We start from the raw sequence: 14501 nt of genomic DNA on the forward strand, positions 1-14501 counted from the left end.
TTGTAGTTTTAAAATATATTGGTATATTTCTCATAAGTAGAAGTTGGCAGTGTAGAATTTTGGATATACCCTGTTTTTTGGGGGGACGGGGAACACACTGGTCTCACCAGATTTTAAAAATTTAATCGTTAAATAAGTCAAAATAGCTTATTACCATATGTGACAGTGCTTACAGTGCTTAAACATTGGATACCATATCTGCGTGACAGCTAAGGTCCAGAGCTTTCTATAACAGCTGGTCATATGTGTGTAGCACATTCTGTTGCTAAATGACAAGCCTGTACAAACATGTACTGGGTTCAAGGTTCAGAGCAGAGGTCAATAATTCAAATCAGGAGTAATGTATCCTCTTCAGACTGACATATGTTACTGTTGAGGTTTGAGACCTTTCCAATGATGTGCTTGCTATAGTCCTACGACAACGTTTACATTTTTACATATAATGAAGCCCATTTTGCAGGCGATAGCCTCCTTTATTGTCCCCAGAGGGATATTTGCCTTGAGTTCAAATACTTCACACATAAAACTTAACATATTATTTTATCATACATCCGACATATACTTACAATAAAAAACAACATAAACAAAGTGATATGTAGCCAGACTGAAGCACATCAAAGCCACAGTCTATTGCTCATCTTTCAACTTACACACAACCCTATATGCATTATGTCATGAAGCTATTGCACAACCGCTGCAGCCTCAAGCAACATTATTAAACATTTTAATTGAGGTAAGTTTAAATTAGGCCTATAGTTTAGAAATATTTAGTTTACATTGGGATCCCCTATATCTTATGCCTGAGGATAAGAGCTCATACTTGGCATGGAGAATAAAGATAGAGTTAGGGTTAGGGTTAGAACTAGATGTACCGCATCGCGGTACAAAATATGACCGCCGCTCAGGCCTGCACTGGCTTTCCACAAAAATAAATGACGTGGAGTAATTTGGCTGTATTGCGTGTTTATGTATATACCTAAAAAAAGTAATAGTATGTGCATGTCTGTCTGTGTGTGTGTGTGTGTGTGTGTGTGTGTGTGTGTGTGTGTGTGTGTGTGTGTGTGTATGTGTGTGTGTTTGTGTATGTGTGTGTCTGTGTGTGTGTGTGTGTGTGTGTGTGTGTGTGTGTGTGTGTGTGTGTGTCTGTGCGTGTATGTATGTGTGCGTACATGTGTGCGCGTGTGTGTTTGTGTGTGTGTGTCTGTGCATGTGGATTTGTATGTGTGTGTATGGGTGTGTGTCTGTGCGTGTGGATGTCAGTGTGTGTGCATGCTTGCGTTTGTTTGTATTCCTGCATGTGTGTGTGTGACAGTATCATCCTAAACCAGCAACCCTTCGCTCAACAGCACCATCTACAGGCCGATGAGTGTACAGTCACTAAATGTGCACATAAATGAATTTATTTTATACCCCCCCATGGATGAAATTCTACAAAACTTAGCAGAGGATACCCCCAGAGGATGTCAAGTTAATCATACACATGAAATATGGTGCAGTTCTGAACATCTCCACTGAAGATAGGGGCGATTAAAGCAGAATAATATTGCATTTTCATTTTTTATGGGAGGGGCGCAAATCACAAATGAGTGATTATGGGCTAGGTTGATGTGGGCCCTTAAGAGCAACATACCATAAAAATTTCTTCATCCTCGGTGCCACGGTTCAGGTAGTTATTTAGGAAAAACTGCATTTTTGGGGGTTTGGGGGGGCCCAGCGCGGGGGGGGGGAGTGGCCCCCGGGGACCAAATGAAATTTTTCCTTAGAAGTCTAGTGGGGCTACATGCCCACCAAATTTCATGTTCCCCGGTGTTTCGGTGTCCCTGGTATCGTTGACGAAAAATTTACGGGGGCCCCAGCGCAGGGGGGGGAAGTGGCCCCCGGGGACCAAACGAAATTTTTCCGTAAAAGTCTAGTAGACCAACATACCATAAAAATTTCTTCATCCTCGGTGCCACGGTTCAGGTAGTTATTTAGGAAAAACTGCATTTTTTGGGGTTTGGGGGGGCCCAGCGCGGGGGGGGGAGTGGCCCCCGGGGACCAAACGGAATTTTTCCGTAGAAGTGTAGTGGGGCTACATGCCCACCAAATTTCATGTTCCCCGGTGCTTCGGTGTCCCTGGTATCGTTGACGAAAAATTTACGGGGGCCCCAGCGCGGGGGGGGAAGTGGCCTCCGGGGACCAAACGAAATTTTTCCGTAAAAGTCTAGAATACCAAGTGGCCCCCGGGGACCAAATGAAATTTTTCCGTAAAAGTCTAGTAGACCAACATACCACAAAAATTTCTTCATCCTCGGTGCCACGGTTCAGGTAGTTATTTAGGAAAAACTGCATTTTTTGGGGTTTGGGGGGGCCCAGCGCGGGGGTGGAGTGGCCCCCGGGGACCAAACGAAATTTTTCCTTAGAAGTCTAGTGGGGCTACATGCCCACCAAATTTCATGTTCCCCGGTGTTTCGGTGTCCCTGGTATCGTTGACGAAAAATTTACGGGGGCCCCAGCGCGGGGGGGGAAGTGGCCCCCGCGGACCAAACGAAATTTTTCCGTAAAAGTCTAGTAGACCAACATACCATAAAAATGTCTTCATCCTCGGTGCCACGGTTCAGGTAGTTATTTAGGAAAAACTGCATTTTTTGGGGTTTGGGGGGGCCCAATGCGGGGGGGGAGTGGCCCCCGGGGACCAAACGAAATTTTTCCTTAGAAGTCTAGTGGGGCTACATGCCCACCAAATTTCATGTTCCCCGGTGCTTCGGTGTCCCTGGTATCGTTGACGAAAAATTCAGTAAGGTGACAAAAAAAAAAAAAAAAAAAACCTTTGACAATCCCTATATCATAATAAGTGGGGACTGAGTGTATTTCATGAATAATGCAACATTTTCCTGACAATTAAGACCAGAGGCCTTTGGTCATGAAGACATAGGCCAGATTAAACAGCACATCAGGCCACATGTGGCCCACCTTGCACAGCCAGGCCTTAGATTTCCTTCCACTGTCATAGGCCTTAGTAAACCGCCCACAGTCAAGTCACTCCGGGGTGACCAGATTGATGTCCTCAGTGTCCTGGCACGTTCCATATTGTCAGGGAAACATAGGAAACCTACATCTCCCTGGTTTTATGACAAGAAAACATTAGACATTTAAATTATATTGATGGCCAGGCTGGAAATGTTCCTGGCTTTAACGATTTCTCAGGCTCATGTCTCCGGTCTTTCTGATCTCTGAAGTCTGATGTCCTTATGCACATACACCTTATCTCATGCACATAATGTATGTTGATTGTTGACACAGAGGATGAAAAAATTATTTGTGTGATTTCAATTCACTTTCATATTTTTTGTCATAGTTCTTTCTTGACCTGAAAAATCATTGCTGACCCATGTACCATTGATGAAAATTGATAAATGTGCCTCTTCTCTTCATTGGAAATGTTTGAAATGTCTTAAGAACTCTCAGGCCCCGTTTACACGTACATGGTTATTTTGAAAAACGGAGACATTTCCCTTCGTTTGCACCCTTCGTTTACACGCAAACGGAGGATTCGCCAATGAAACCGATTCTTTCTAAAAACTCCGGCCAGAGTGGAGATTTTGAAAATCTTCGTTTGCACGTTTGCATGTAAACTGAGAAAAACGGAGTTTTAGGCAGCGACGTCACAGAATGTGACCATTTTCGGGATTCTGATTGGCTAAGGTGGGCTTGAGCTTCTCGTTACACTGCCACCTACAGGTTTGGCATGCTCTTGACAGCATATACACAGGTTCGTGTGCACGATGTTATTTTTGAAAACGAAGAGGGGAGAAATGTCCGTTTATGAAAATAGCCATCCACGTGTAAACGTAGCCTCAGAATTGTTCTGAACAGACAACCTTGATAAAAAACAGTATTGTGTGCAAGCGATCAGAGGTAAGAAAGGATGCAGTCTTTCAGTAATACATCCTGATGACGGAGGCATCTGTCACCAGGGATAGGAGCCCATTTACTTTGCTCCAAAATTACCATAAATACTGACTAAAATGTTCATGATCAGTTAGTATAATGCCAATTTGGTACTTGTTCTGGTTGCCTTAGGCCATTGGCTTTTGGATTGCTTAGTTTGGCTTGCTAATCTACCTTAAGGTGGACAAGGACGTAATTTTCTTCTAGAAAGAAACTTTGTTGTATTATTTTCATGTTATCAATGTGAAGCTGCTTTGATACAATCTGTATTGTAAAAAGTGCTATATAAATAAAGGTGACTTGACTTGACTGTCACTACATGCAACTTTCCGCTATCTTACTTTTCCCATCAAATACAGCACAAAGTCATGACACATTAATTATTCAGTGCAGTCAATGATGGACAGACCAATCATAAAATGTAACAATAGTGAATTTAATTAGACAAATATATACAAAAACAAATAGTACAACAGTATTAGTATTAGTAATAGTATTAGTAACAGTATTAGTAATAGTACAGGTCATCAGGCGAATTTGCTGGCCGGCTCCCAGGTGTCCTCCCAGACTCTGCCACTGTAAATAGTCCACAAGTCATCTTACAGCATATACAGTACAGCCTACAGCTCACAACTAGTCTTCAGGCTCAAGTTTGAAGATATGTCATCTGAAGCTGAAAAATAAAGGTTTACCCTTTTTCTGTTGGATAATTTATTTTGGTTTATTTTAAATGGCGTTTGTCAAACAGCAGTCATTTTGTTCCAAGTGAAAACAACTGGACTCAGTCGCTTGGACACAGTCATCCCTACAGTCAACCCTTTGAAGTTCTGCATCGGGTTAACCACATCAGAAATGATGTGGTTAAAGGCCTCTATGTTGGTCGCAGAGGGGGTCAGCAAAGACGCAATGGCACCACAAAGGCATCTGCGTCACATCTACATGTAACTATGAATTGGGCTTAATACCCCATCAGAGCTGAAGTGGACTAGAAAGTGATCTGCATCATCTTTAAGTGAACTCATAATGTGAACACAAAGAGACGAGAGTTGTTCTTGGTTCATTTGACCTCACAGGCCATTTTAATTGGACTACATTTGGTTCATAATGGGAGGTTTCACTTTGTAAAAATAACTGCTGTTTGGCAAACACCGTATAAAACAACCCAAATAAACAAAATAGAATTAGCAAATGTATAGGGCAAACAGGTTAGAATGCATTTGCTTCAGATGTCATATGACCAAACTTGAGCCAGATGACTACTTGAAGGCTGGTGTGCACGTTCTCATGTGGTCTCAGTTCAGTTCACTTTAAAAGGGATCCGAGTATGCTTAGATAGTTCCTTGTGCCCAAAACAATTATCAGTCCCACTTTCACTTCAAAGTTCACTTTGAAGGCTGAAAGGGACCAGATTTTAAAACACTACCGTGTGTGGTTATGGATTAAATGACATCGGCCATCATTTACCAGGAAGAGCAAGGTAGCCAGCGCACTTTGACCTCTGCTGCCTTCCCCTGCAGAAACACACACACACACACACACACACACACACACACACACACACACACACACACACACACACACACACACACACACACACACACACAAAATCAGTTCTGTGAAGTTACTGTAATGATTTTTACCATTCAAATAATGATGTTTGTACTTAGCTCTCTATACTGGCGTTCTTACTTGGAACATCATTTAGTTAACAAGAGTACTTATATATTTTTTGAAAGCTCAATAAAAAATAAGAATCTGTTGTCGCATTCCATTTGCATTGTTGTTTTTGTTTAGGATTTACAGGATGTCCCTTATGAAAAAGAAGTTAATTCAAGTTTTCTATTAGTATACTTATTTTAAACAAACAATAAGAAAGTATACTTTTAGTCTAAATTTTATATAATTATAAATACACTTTATGTACTTCGTAGAAATACACTTAATTACACTTAAGTGTACTTGACTTATACTGAGAGAAAAGTCCAATTATATTTGGCCTGTACTTGTACTCTATCTTTTTATCGAGATATACTTAAAAGTATAATTAAGTATTCAAAGTATACTTGGCTTGTAGTTTTGTTAACTGTTTTGATCGAGTAGCCTAATAAATAAACAAACTTTTTTTACATAGTTTTCATATATAGTCTTATGAAAACATATGTTTCTAATTCTGCATATATGAAATTTTGTGTTGGCTAGTCCACTGGCATCGGTACATCGGAATTTACTTTAATTCTACTTTACTCTTTCCCCACCATTGACTAAAGGGGGCTACATGCAAAAACACCTTTACACCCAACACATGACTGCTGATATACACATGGGGTGCAAAGAATAGAAACAAATATACACAACACTTAACAAATATAAGAATGTCTACTTGCTTTTTGTTTTCTTCTTTTTGGCCAGGGTAGAGGGTGGGGCTTGTGTGGCTCCTGTACCTGTGGCTTAGGGGTGCAAGGGGAAAAGATTAAGAATTATATATTCAGTATCTTGGGGAAGTGGCTTAATTAATAGAAGGGGGTGAAATTCACATTGGTTAACTTTATATTAATACAATGATTACAAAACCATGGGGCCTATTTACAGATGCGGTGCAAGGCAAGATTACTTACTTTGTCTTTTCTTTAGTTGACGTTGAATGGATGGTGGGGCTCGTCTGCCTTGGCCTGGTTTGGATAGTGGGGCTTAAGGTGCAAGGGAAAAAGGTTAAGCATTTTATATTCAGTATCTTGGAGGAGTGGCTTAATTAATTAAAAGAGGTGAAATTCCCCCTGTGTAACTTGTTTTATATTGTGCACTGATTGCAAAAAAAAACATAGGACAAATTTACAGATGTGGTGCAATGCAAGATTACTTACTTTGTCTTTTCCTGGGTGGTAGAGGCTCCACATGCTGCTGAGCCTGAGAGTCGATCGTAAACAGTTCAAGTGTAATAATTTGCTGGTCTTGTGGGATTAGCTGGTCTATGGGCAGGGGCTGGTCTTGCTGGGGCTGGTCTAGGTGGAGGGGCTGGTCTTGCTAGGGCTGGTCTAGGTGGAGGGGCTGGTCTATGGGCAGGGGCTGGTCTTGCTGGGGCTGGTCTAGGTGGAGGGGCTGGTCTTGCTGGGGCTGGAGGGGCAGGGGCTGGTCTTGCTGGGGCTGGTCTAGGTGGAGGGGCTGGTCTTGCTAGGGCTGGTCTAGGTGGAGGGGCTGGTCTTGCTGGGGCTGGTCTTGCTGGGGCTGGTCTAGGTGGAGGGGCTGGTCTTGCTGGGGCTGGTCTAGGTGGAGGGGCTGGTCTTGCTAGGGCTGGTCTAGGTGGAGGGGCTGGTCTTGCTGGGGCTGGTCTAGGTGGAGGGGCTGGTCTTGCTAGGGCTGGTCTAGGTGGAGGGGCTGGTCTTGCTGGGGCTGGTCTAGGTGGAGGGGCTGGTCTTGCTGGGGCTGGGGCACATCTGTTGTGAAGTTAGCAAAAATATAAATTCAGTACACATTGTCAAAGAAATCAACGACAAACACTAATGAACTATACATAAAACTTATCTTACCATTCAGTTTGATTACGAAGTCACATGCCCTCTTCATGCTGGTTAAGAAACGCGTGTTGTTTTGCGTTGGTGGCAGATGCGTGACTACATCTGCCATCAACTTGCCTGTGCCCTTGTGCCTCTGGCTTATAAATAATATGGGCATATAGCCCAAGGCAGAAAGTTTTTGGACCTGAAATGAAACAAAGTAATTAACACATTTCCAATATATTATATTGCTACATTACTACATATATGGCAGTCCGTCTACAATTTAAAGACCTAATCTGGCAAAAAATATTTGTTCACGCTTTCAACAAGTGTTAAGTATTATCAAAGACATATTGTAAAATTAATACACAGAAATATTTATTCATGAGTATTTCTTAAATTGCAACTGTCAGTGCTCGATTTTGTTTGAAAATAATTAATCAGATGTTGTTACAGTAATGAAGATGGCGTCTACTCCACACTGACTTTGAATCAGAAACAGAGGGCAGTTTACTTGGTGTATAAACTAGGTACTATTTGATTCATAGATCATCCCTATCCCTAGTCCCTGCCATCAGTTACACAAGTATTTTAAAGATAAGTGTAGTCTAGAATATTTCCTACTTATGTACATTCACCAATGTATTTTCAAGATTTTTTTTTTTCACAACAGAAGTACACCTGCATAAAATGAAAGTATCTTTACATATTGTGTATGGAGAGCTTTTTGGCAAACTGTTTATCAGAGCACCTTGCATGTGATGTACATTTATCACTTGAGCATCATGTGTGCTGCAAAAGCAATTAAATAGGGATGTACAGTTTGGTGTGGTTTTTAAAGCGATTGTCTGTCTAAAATTTCATACTGACAAGATGTGCCAACTTCCAACATCCAGGCACGAATGTGAATCCTGGTACACAGCACACAGCATGGCTGCTATGTCTTCTGTCCATCAACAAACATGGTACCAAATACCGTATGTACTTTGGGCTTAATATTGATTACCACTCAATTAATGAAGCATAAGCATTTTACTTACAGCTATTTGGGCAGAGGCCACCACCCGAGATGCATTTTTGTTTTTGATGACCCTCTGGCCCCAGTCATCATTAATTTTTGCAGTTTTTAATAACCGCTTGCTTGGCAGTGTGGCAAAACAAGCACTGCAGGTTTTGCGGTTGGCCTGCTGACAGACCTGGCAGCTTGGGCAAGGCCTGAATTTTGGCTTTGTCATTCTGAAATGTACACACATACAAAAAATATAAATATTAAATATCATACAGGGATCCAAACACACATAAGTACAAGAAAGACAGAGCTAGTCAATCTATTAGCATGTGTCATACAGCAGTAGGCTATGCTTAACGTATCACTTTTCTAACATTATCAAAGGCAATACTAGATCTGGATGTTTGCAAGCTGGCAAATTATTTAAGTGCAGAAAAGGTGTGAAACATAAAGTCGCCAAGCGAGCTATTTGCTTTCCTGTAGTCATAAACCATCTTTGAATACTGACATTCCTCACAAAACTTAAGTCTGATTTACTTCATGCCAACAGCAATCTTTATCTTATAGGTTGGCCTATATTGTGCAGACTCCTGCAAATTTAATTTGGTGCAATAACCAGGTATTATGCCAGTCTCTATTCATTAAATTGGTAAATTATGTACTTAAAACAACACCAACAAATGAATCTATATTCTCTGATCCCGACCTTTACACTTTCAGTTGATTACAGTGAGTGAAGAAGAGGCAGCAACCCAGGTCCTCCGTCCCTCTAAAAAGCTACCACCACTCAGATGGTAGGGGAAAGAGAGAGGGAGAGAGGGATGGAGAGAGTGAGAGAGAGAGAGAGAGAGAGAGAGAGAGAGAGAGAGAGAGAGAGAGAGAGAGAGAACAAGACAATAAACAAGACAAATGTGGCTCTTAAAAGTGCCTTTTGTTTCGATGTAATGAGGTGATGTTTTTTTTAAAAGGACAGGAATTAAGGAACCTGCAGAGAAAGAGAAGAACAAATCAAAAAAGAATAGATCACCAAACTACATATTACAATATGAATAACTACTAGACTAAGAAGTTAAGTAAATGCTGCTCTTGTTCATTAATGCAATCACAATATCATAAAAAATGTATGGCTTTAAAAATAAGTATTTTGAACACATCCTTGTTCTGCCTTAATTCTATATTATATATCCCCAATAACCTTTCCCCCAATAATCCCTCAATAAGCATTTACACGTCCAAAATAAAATTGAGTTTATTTCCACACAAAAAAACATGTTGTGTATGTATAGCCTATATATATATATATATATATATATATATATATATATATATATATATATATATATATATGTATATGAAGAGTTCAGATGCAAAAGCCTATAAAGTGCCATCTGAAATTTTCTTCTAGAATGGTCATTTATATAAAGCTTGTATATTTAAGTTCAGTAATTTCACTTAAATGACAATTAATAGGTAATTTGCATTGCATTTAAGTGAAATTATTAAATTTAAATATACAAACTTGATAAAAATGACCATTCTAGAAGAAAATTTCAGATGGCACTTAAAGGCTTTTGCATCTGAACTCTTCATATACATACATATATATATATATATATATATATATATATATATATATATATATATATATATATATATATATATATATATATATGTATATACATATATATATATATGTATACATATATATATATATATATATATATATATATATATATATATATATATATATATAGGCTACGTACCGAACGGTTCGTTGGACCATTTTTTCTGCCGACCAAAATTTCGTTATTTCAAATGAAGGCGCGTCGCGGGTGGCAAGCGCGCTCATAGAGGCTGGTGCGACCACAACATCAACTGGCAAATGCAATATAAGGAACGAAACTGAGCTACTCTTATTGTGTTTGTGTGGACCGTTTATCAGTTTTGACCTGTGAAGCGGGACTCGCGAGCCCTATGCGCGAGCCTGATCAAGCAACAACACACAGCGCTAAGAGATCCAGACCAGTAAAGAAAGCATTTGAATTTCAAATGCTTTTTGAATTCGCCACTGAAGTAATAACATCGCTGCGAGATCTAGTGAGAAACATGCACATTTCTCTGTTATTAACGGATCAAACAGCGCTGACGTGGAAACCAGGAAGAAACATCGTGCTGGCCGGTGTCAACAACAATGAACTGGCCGGTGTCCACAGATCAGCAATATTCACCGTGGAATGGATTTGCTGTAGTAACACTAACTGCAAGGTATGGAAGTTTGTCAGGAATAGTGGGCTATAATGCTTTCAAGTAACATTATGTCTGTTTTATTTTGACATTATGAATACAATTGCTGCCCTCAAATGTTAATCTGAACTAAAATAAACCTTTGTTTATAACTAGCCTACTACTACAATATTACATTTCATTTTGTCCAAGGAGCTGTTTTGTTTATATGCTCATAAGAAGAGTCAAGTATAGCTCCATTATTGCTCAGTAAAAAAAGCAACAAAAAAATTAAATAAAAAAATCATACTTTATGATGTTAGTTTCATTAAATAAAATAATCATTAAAAAAAAATTAATTCAAGGAAATTTCTCTGCCATTTATTTATTTTTGCTGTAGCCTATGGAAAACGTACCGAACCGAACCGTACCGTGACACAAGTGTATCGTATCGAACCGAACCGTGAATTTCGTGAACCATTCCACCCCTAATATATATATATATATACACACACACATACATATACACACACATATATATATATATATATATATATACCGTTCAAAAGTTTGGGGTCAGTATCTTCTGCTCACCAAGGCTGCATTTATTTGATTAAAAATACAAATAAAAACAGTAATATTGTGAAATATTATTCCAATTTAAAACAGCTGTTTTCTGTGTGAATATAAAGTAAAGTGTAATTTATTCCTGTGATCAAAGCTGAATTTTCAGCATCATTACTCCAGTCTTCAGTGTCACATGATCCTTCAGAAATCAGTATAATATGAGGATTTGAGGATCAAGAAACATTCATTATTATTATCAATGTTGAAAACAGTTGTGTACACATTTTTTTCTTCAAAATTCTGTTATGATCCGGGTATCTTTCTCTCTGTTTTCCTCCTCTTTCATACACGCACACACACTCAGCTGATCCTCATCATTTCAGCGCACACACATACTCACTCCCATTCATGTTTTCTCTCGCTCACTCTACCCAGGGGGGCAGGGTTTCATATTATTTTGAAGTTTCCCCGGGCGCCGCCATTGGCTAGCGGACCATCACCTGCTGTTAGCATATGGCAAGCCGTTTTAACATTTAAAGGGATAGTTCACTTTGAAATGAAAATGAATTTTTGGTATGTTTTAGCTTGCCTCAAGGGCATCCAAGATGTAGGTGTCTTTTTTTCCGCAGTAGTTTCAATTTTTATATTTTTAGGTCAAACCGTTCTTGTCTGTCAGTCATATAATGCAGGTCGATGGTCACTGTCTCAAAGAGCATGCACAGAGTCCAAATTAAAACAATTCCCCATCGTCCAAATTAAACAATTCCCCATCGTAAGTACACATTGATGGCCTAAGACACGAAACGAGCGGTTTGTGTGAGAAAACGAACAGTATTTATATTGTTTTTACCTCTTATACACAGCCATGTCCGAGTGATCTGATCTGACGTGTACGCAGACTGGTGCATAGATATATACACTAGATGTCTATTAAGGTCATCAGATCTGTGTGTAGTGGTCATCAGATCTGTGTGTAGTGATCATCAGCTGTGTGTAGTGGTCATCAGATCTGTGTGTAGTGATCATCAGATCTGTGTGTAGTGGTCATCAGATCTGTGTGTAGTGGTCATCAGATCTGTGTGTAGTGATCATCAGCTGTGTGTAGTGATCATCAGCTGTGTGTAGTGGTCATCAGATCTGTGTGTAGTGATCATCAGATCTGTGTGTAGTGATCATCAGATCTGTGTGTAGTGATCATCAGCTGTGTGTAGTGGTCATCAGATCTGTGTGTAGTGGTCATCAGCTGTGTGTAGTGATCAACAGATCAGTGTGTAGTGGTCATCAGCTGTGTGTAGTGATCAACAGATCAGTGTGTAGTGATCATCAGCAGTGTGTCGTGATCATCAGATCAGTGTGTGTTCAGCACACAATATTTGTCCCTTTCAGTGGAATTGATTTCATCCGTTTCGGCCAAGAAAGGACAAGTGGGTAACGCTTTACAGAAAGGTTTCATTAGTTAACATGAGCAACACTTTCATTAATGTTCATGAACAACTATTTTACGATAAATGCTGATTTTTGCATCATCTGAGGTTTTTTTCCAGACACACAATACAGAAATCTCTCGTCTCAGGAGGACATGAGGGAGGGAAGCGCGGTCACTCGAATACTACCGGGTTTCTACTGATACAAATCTCAATACTAATCGCTGAAGTATCCCTTTAATTCAAGATTCAAGTTTCAAGATTCAAGAGTTTTATTGTCATTGGACAGTCTCCTGCCCAACGAAATTTGCAAACAGGGCCACCCAGGTGCAATATAACCATCTACGATAAAAACATATAAAAAGATTAATAAAAAAAAAGAAAATTAAATAGACAACAGTAGCAGCATCATTGTTAAAAAAAACATTGACACACGCGTGCAGACACACAACAGAACGACTGTAAGAGTGCAAAGTCAGTCAGTGGTCTGCTTCATTTAAAGTTCTGACTGCCCAGGGGAAGAAACTATTTCTCAGCCTGTTGGTCTTGCTTTTGAGGGATCTGAACCTCCTCCCTGAGGGCAACATAGTGAACAGGTGATGGTCGGGGTGAAGATGGTCTTTTATGATCGACCTGGCTTTGGTGAGACATCTGGAACTGGCGATGGAGTTCAGGGACGGGAGTAGACAGCCAATCACCCTCTCCGCGGTTCTGGTGACCCTCTGTAGTCTCCTTCTATCATCCAATGAACAGCCAGCGTACCACACAGGGATGGCATGCACCAATACACTCTCAATTGTGGCTCGATAGAAGGAGACCAACAGATTGGTCTGCAGCCTGTTCCATCTCAGTACCCTCAAGAAATGGAGGCGCTGCTGGGCCTTTTTGACTAGGGCAGTCGTATTGGCAGCCCACGACAGGTCCCTGGAGATGTGGGTGCCGAGGAACTTAAAAGATGACACCCTCTCCACATTGTCACCTTTTATGCAGAGAGGGAGGGGGTCAGCTCTGCTCCTGCGGAAGTCCATGACCATCTCCTTAGTCTTTTTAGTGTTGATTGTGAGGTTATTCCTATCACACCACGCTGTCAGTCGCTGGACCTCGTCTCTGTAGGCCGTGTCATCATCTCCAGTGATGAGTCCTACGAGAGTGGTGTCATCAGCAAATTTTATTATGGTGTTGCAGGAATGCTTGGGAGTGCAGTCAGAGGTGTAAATGGTATACAGGAGGGGGCTCAGCACACAGCCCTGTGGGGAGCCAGTGCTGAGCGTCAGGGTGGATGAACTCCTTTTGCCAATCCTGACAGACTGTGGACGGTTGGTGAGGAAGTCTTTGATCCAGGTGCACAAGGTGGGGGAAAAGTCCAAGTCGGCCAGCTTGGTCACGAGGATGTCCGGTATAATGGTATTAAAGGCCGAACTAAAATCAATAAAAAGCATCCTTACTGATGTCCCAGGTTTTTCCAGGTGTTGTAAGGCAGTGTGGAGGGCAGTGGAAATAGCATCCTCGGTAGACCTGTTAGCCTTATAGGCAAACTGGTAGGGGTCGAAGCTGTGGGGAGGCAGTCCTTGATGTGTTTTAGAATAAGCTTCTCGAAGCATTTTGCCACCACAGGTGTTAGTGCAATCGGTCTGTAGTCATTAAGACTGCTGATGGTGGTGGACTTGGGAATGGGGACTATTATTGCTGATTTCAGGCAGTGTGGGACGGTGGCTTGAGACAGGGAGAGGTTAAATAATTTGGTGAACACAGTAGACAGCTGGTCAGCACAGGCCTTGAGCACCTTCCCAGGAATTCCATCAGGGCCTGCTGCTTTCCTCTGATTCACTGCCCTGAACACACCACGAACCTGTT

The 14501-nt window shown here is 40.8% G+C and overlaps 1 protein-coding gene across 1 annotated transcript in view; it reads right to left on the reverse strand.

Annotated features, from left to right (window-relative positions):
• LOC309501907 (uncharacterized protein) overlaps positions 1-14501 on the reverse strand; it is a 427051-nt gene that overhangs the window by 92528 nt on the left and 320022 nt on the right. The gene's annotated exons all lie outside the window — the stretch shown is intronic.

The sequence above is a fragment of the Leuciscus leuciscus genome (assembly GCF_965113295.1).
Source record: "Leuciscus leuciscus genome assembly, chromosome: 6".
In the NCBI taxonomy this organism is placed as follows: domain Eukaryota; kingdom Metazoa; phylum Chordata; class Actinopteri; order Cypriniformes; family Leuciscidae; genus Leuciscus; species Leuciscus leuciscus.